Raw genomic sequence first — 6,465 nt, 5'->3', positions numbered from 1 at the left:
ATCGCTCATTGGTCCTGCGGAAGCACTGCTTGCCGTACGGGGGCTTGTCCTGGGGGCTATGATCACTACCATAGAGCACCCTTTTTCATTACCAAAAAAATAAAAATTAATTGTCTGTATATTATTTCTTGACTGCCCAATATTCTGATCCATGTATCAGTCTGGTCTTGTTACAACAACAACTCAACCTTAAGCCCTTAACCCAACTATCTGGGGCTGGGTATTAGAGCATCTAAAGGCCTTTGTCGAACTTGGCCATGCCACCTCAATCGACTTACTCGTAGCTTATCATATATTGGATTTACTCCCAAATCAACTCCAATTTGATAATTTCTTACTTTATCCTTACTAGTTTTGCCAGACATCCATCTCATCATCCTCATCTTAGCTACACTGAGTTTATCTTTTGATGCTTCTTAACTTCCCAACATTCAGTACCATACATCATAGCTCGTCTCATGTTTGTCTTATAAAAATTTCCTTTAAGTTTAAAGGAATACGAGGATCACACAACACTCAGGACACATCTCTTCACTTCATCCATCCTATTTAAATTCTCTATGACAAATCATCCTCTATATCACCTTATTTATGTGATTGAGCCCAAATACCTAAAATAATCATTTTACGGAATCTCCCTCTCATCAATATTTACCACCTCATTATCCATCCGTGTAACTAAAGTTACATACCATATATTCCATTTTCGTGATACTTATCTTAATTCTTTTCGATTCCAAGTTGATCACTATAACTTCAACTTAGCATTATCACTGCTTTTGTCTCATCCATAAAAAAAATCACTAGAAAAAACCATACATCAAGGAGCTTGATCTTGAATGTCTCTTGTGTGAACATCTATGATAATTGCCCGAAAAACACAAGATCATTTAGCTCACAACGGTTTTACCGTTGTCACTCTTCTTGGAACACTTTCTTCTTCCCTCACCATAAAGACCAAAAAGCCACTTGGTATCATTAGATTGATATTCCTTAGAAGCCTCAAACCTTTGGAACTCATCAGTTGAAGGCACCACCTTCTAGTAGCAAAACGACTTGATGGATACTCTTTTGTACAAATAATCATATTTTAGCATCAAACCATCGATTATCTCAAAATTGAAGCCAGATTCACGATTATGTTGACATTAGATAACTTTCTGGTAGTCCCTACAGATGTTAAACACATAGAGATGAAAGAAAAAAAAAATGCAACCAACATCCACCAGTACTCTCCTAGGGAAAGAAGATTACACAACTTACTCAAGTTCTCTGGAACTTATTAGTCTTGATGCCAGGACAAAAGTTTATTTGCAGTTCCTCCACCACTCTATAGATGAAATCAGCACCAAGTATTACTTAGATGAAATAACAAAAAAATTCGTTGCAAAATATTGAGTGCTCCAGCTAATAATGCAAAAACAAAGACTATGATTCATTTTGACATCCTGATAAGAGCTATAATGGACCTGCTGAGACCTCTAGGCTCTAGAAAAAGTTTGTTGTCAAGTGCTCTTTCCATGTTGGGTGGATCCATGCTTACTGAGTTGTAATCATCTGGTAGTAGACAATCTCGAAGAGATGACGGAGGTGATTTTGGACTTAGGTGAGTCAACCGATTACCCTGACGCGTTCAAAGGGACTGCGGAGAATACTTGAGGTGTGGAATTGTACCTTAACCAAAAGAGGATTATTTTAGGATTCTTGAATTCCCAACCCCTTGTTCACACATTCACTAGATTAACTACCAATGATCCATCCAAAGTTAGTCCACTTAATGATAGGGGGTGGATAGGGTTTAATGCCCTAGTCCACCCAATGTCATAAGAAAGAAGTTCATACAAATGGCTTGTTGAGAATATTCCCATAAGACATTCCATGTAATAAAGTCATGCTTTCCTTGCTCTTTTCCCACTAAGTGTCCTTCCTCCTAATTTTTCTTGGGACTTCTCGGGACTTGACGTGATTGCGACGGGATTGCCCCTGAGTCACGTGTCTGGACTTTTTCCTTAAGGAGCAGGGGTAACTTTTATCCGAAACCTACTTAGGAAAGTAATTCTTTATGACGAGAATATAATATAGGAATATTCTTTTTCAAGACCGCAAACAAGCTTTATAGTTAGCTTGTGGCGCTTCTAGCTTCTTCATCAATTTTCTACATGATGCAAGCATGCGGTGGATGCAATAGGACCAATAAGGCTTCTTTGACAGGATCTATATATGCAAGGTATGTGATCCTTTTGATATACCCGTAGATACGAGATCAATGGGGTGACTTCCTTGCCCATTACTCATGACTACACACGAGGTTAAGTAATTGGCCACGGGGTGGTGGAACTGTGAGTGATTGTGTGCAAAAGTGTAATGTAGGATAACCATCATTCGATCTCAAAATGTCATAAAGTGCACGGACCTCTCTGAGGGTGCTGGCATAATTATGGACATCCTCGTCATTTGATGACGCATTTGATCTCAGAATGTTATAAAGTACGCGGATCTCCACGAGGGTGCTGGCACAAATACAATATCCTCGATGTATGATGATACCTTCCATTCTTGTGCAGGAAGCGGGTATCATTTTCTCTCAGAGTACTCTCCATGACATGTGCTAACCTCCCCGAGGGTGCGGGCATGATAGGGAGTCCCCTCGCCAAATAATTTCACTTTAAGCACGACGCATGATGCTGTTAGCGAATATAATTACAAACATAGGGTTAGCCAAACACGTTTTCAAACAAATGTGGTGAAAAATGTTCTAGCATTTAAAGGTAGCATCTAGTATCAGAAGTTTGACATTTATCCCTAGTGGAGTTGCCACTGTGAGGGTAGCGGCCGGAGATGGACTGAGATGTCTCTCTTCCCTTGGGGGGGAAAAGGACTTGCATCCTGACCTCTCCCCTCTCTCTTTCTCTTTCATGTGAGGGGAGGGGTTCGTGTCATGTGTGCTTTGCTTGCAGGCCTCGAGATATGTGGAGGCCTATTTCGTCGCTTGGAGATACATGGAGGCCTAATTCGCAAGAGTGTAAAATTCATCATTTGAGATGGGGGTTTGATGATGGTCTAATACGGGGATGGGGATTGGGATCATACAAATGGGGTTTCGAGTCACCACCTAGGGTTATGGGCCTAGGACCCGAGGGTGGGCCCAATTGCTGAGAAAATCACCCAAAATTTGGTATAGTCCAGAGATTTAGGATAAGTGTCAGGTTACAAAATTGGGAAGGTGTTAGGCACCCAATCTGCCTGGTTCAATCGGTCTTCCTATTAGATGCTTGAGAACGAACATTTTTCATAATTATTACTATTCCACATGCATGGCCAAGTTTTCACACATATATACATTAATTGAATTCAAGATACTATATACAGTAAAACAAGGTCTATATAAAGTCTACATTATGACAAGTTGGTTGAGAAATTGTACCTGAACTTAACCCCTGTTTCGGGTCTAGAGGGGTGGGCCCCTGATTAGTACAAGCTCAGACTGTCTTTCGAATTCTCCTGGCTCAGGGGAAGATGGTCTTGACCTCCAACTTCCTTCCTTGAGAGATGCTGATTATGATGGTATTCGGACAGAGTTCCGACTAGGAACGGTTACTTTTGGATTTGGGTTCGGATAGAGCTTCGGCTATCCTATTTCCAGATTTAGATTCAGATAGAGCTTCAGCTAGGGAAGGATATTTTTGGGTTTGGGTTTGGACAGAGCTTTGGCTAGGAAAGGCTACTTTTGGGCATGGGATGAGGTGGCCCTCCGGCAGAGCTTCTATTGGGAATGGCTATTTCTGGAAAGATTCTAGGGGCATTCGGATAGGGCTTCCACTAGGAACAACTATTTCTGAAAAGAAACGTCCTGACCTAAAACTGAACTAAGAATTCCAACGTCCCGAAGAACACTTTGAAGATGCAAACAGAAATTCAGATCTTGACAAAGATCTCTTCATAGACCCGAAGAACCTCAAGGGGGGGATTTCTATCTCAAGAACACTCAAGAACACTCAAGGGAGGGGGCTCAAGAACATATTGTTTCTGAAAAAAATTGGATCTAACTAAGAACTTGGATTGAAGATCTTCAAGATCCCAAAGAACACTTTGAAGATCCGAATGAGATTTCGGATCTTAACGAAGATCGCTCCGAAGATCAGAAGAAAATCAAGAGGGGAGGAGAGGAAAATTTCACTACCAAAGAGTGAGTTGGGATTCTGGTCTCTGAAATCTAAAGGAGGGGGTATTTATAGTTTTTTCTGGCCAATGGGAGAGGGGGAGCCTCTTTATCCAACGGACCAAAGGGTGAGGTTTTGCTTAAGGTGGGGGATAGGGCTTTCATCCAATGGGTAAAGAGGGGGGTTAAACAGAAATGGTTGGGGAGGGTTTTTATCCAATGGGTAAAGAGGGGAGTTTTGGGGAGAGAGAATTACTGGCATGGTTTTTTAGTGGGTGAAGAGGGGATTTCTTCACCCATCGGGTTAGGGGAACACCAATCCCGGCCATTGACGGTGGCACGCGGGACCCAGTCGAAGTGCCTGATGTATGGTTAGTTTAGGCAGGTAGTGCGGGCGACGTTATGGATGTGCGACGGATGATGCATAGGTAATGACCAAGGGGACGTGGGCACAGGCAGCGAGCATGTGCATGCAAGGGCAGTAGCCAGCGCACTCAGGTGTGCAGGATGGGTTGCTGGCCAGCACACATGCAGAAGGGCAGATGCAGGCAGGGTTGGCAAGGCCGCAAGCCTATGCCAGTCAGGGCGTAGGCCAACAGGCCAATGGGCAGGGCATTTGCAGCAAGGCAGCGGGCCAGTGCCTGCGGGGGCGTAGGCCAGCAGGCTAATTAGCAGGGGCTTTGTGCATCATGGGTGTGGGCAGGCAGCATGCGTTGTAGCCTATGGGTAGAAGCCATGGGTCGCTGCTATGGGCAGCAAGCACGCAATGCGATTATGGGTTTTTTTCGATAACGATCACGGGAGATCCATCGGTCTGATTTTGGCATATTATATATCGTCGGAATCATATTTTTGAGCACTATTCATCTATACGGTCATCTTGATTAGAATCCTTCGTATATAAAAAGCCAAAATTGGACCCCTTCTCTCTCGCATAGGGATTTTCAGGGTTTCAGGTTCGAGAGTCTTTTTGGGTTATCGGGGTAGGTAAGGGATGAAATTTAGGGTAATTGAGGAAGGTAGAGGATTTTTCCAGGTTTCCAGTGGGACTGTCCATTTGTGTGACATACGTGCGGGAAATGTATTTTTTTGGAGATGATTATGGGAGATCCGTCAGTCCAATTTTGGCATGTCATATATTTTCAAAATCATGTTTCTGAGCACTATCCATCTGTATGGTCATCTTGACCAGATTCCTTCATATATAAAAAGTCAAAATTAGACCTTCCTCTCTCCAGCATGGGGATTTTCAGGGTTTTAGGTAGGGGAATGTTTCCATCAGCATCTCTATTGGGCAGAAGCCGAAAGTCACGTCCAAGATCCATATTTTATCATAGCCAGAGGAGGGTGAAAAAATTGGGTGTCTACAGATTTATATAGAGCAGAATGATGGGTTTCAGTTGAGTGAGGACCCCACTCTTGTTTATAGATTGAAGAAGGCCTTATATGGTTTGAAACAAGCTCTAAAGGCATAGTACTCCAGATTGGACTCTTTGTAGGTATCATGGACCTCCGCTGAGTCGCGATAGGGCATGTAACGCGTGTACACATGCTAGAGTTCGACCCTAATGAGATGAGATAGTATCCCTTGGTAATCAAATGCCAAGGGGGGGGATACACATTATAAGTAAAAGGGAGTCGCCACCTAGAAAGGGCCTAGGACCCATAAATGTCTCCCCCAATCAAGGGAGAGACTAATGACTCTGATGGATAAGGCTGGTTTGCACAAGATTCTGGACAAGTGTCAAGTGACGGACTGGGAAGGTGTTAAGCACCCAGTCTGCCCGGCCCTAAGGCCGATCTCTTTTTGTTTGACCAAAGTTTATTTGTACCCTAATAACTAGTCCTAAATCTAGGTCACTGAAAACCCTAAACTAGGTATCTAAGCATGACATGCGAAAACCCTAAGCCAAGTGTCTAAATTATGCTAGCTAGGTTATGATGCAAATAATGAAATGATTACGCTAATTAAAAATTAAAAACCCTAAATGATTTAATCAATGAATTATGAGTCTTAGATTAAGCTAATTAAATAAGCCTAAACTTAGGATTAGTATAGCAACTTATGAAACCCTAAATTAAACTAATTCGATTAATTGAGCTTGACCTAGATGGATGATCAATGAATTTGTGAGATCCTAAATTAAATTAATTAAAATGGTTAATCTCAATCCCTAGTAATTTGTGAAATAAATTATTGTAATCCTACTTAATCTAATTGGTAAAAATATTTATAAATTAAATGAGATCCAACTGGTTTATAAAAGTGAAATGGATTAATTACATTAAATGAATGCATTTTTACT

Source organism: Macadamia integrifolia, chromosome 6, assembly GCF_013358625.1.
Source record: "Macadamia integrifolia cultivar HAES 741 chromosome 6, SCU_Mint_v3, whole genome shotgun sequence".
NCBI classification, from domain to species: Eukaryota; Viridiplantae; Streptophyta; class Magnoliopsida; order Proteales; family Proteaceae; genus Macadamia; species Macadamia integrifolia.
This window is presented reverse-complemented; position numbering follows the sequence as displayed.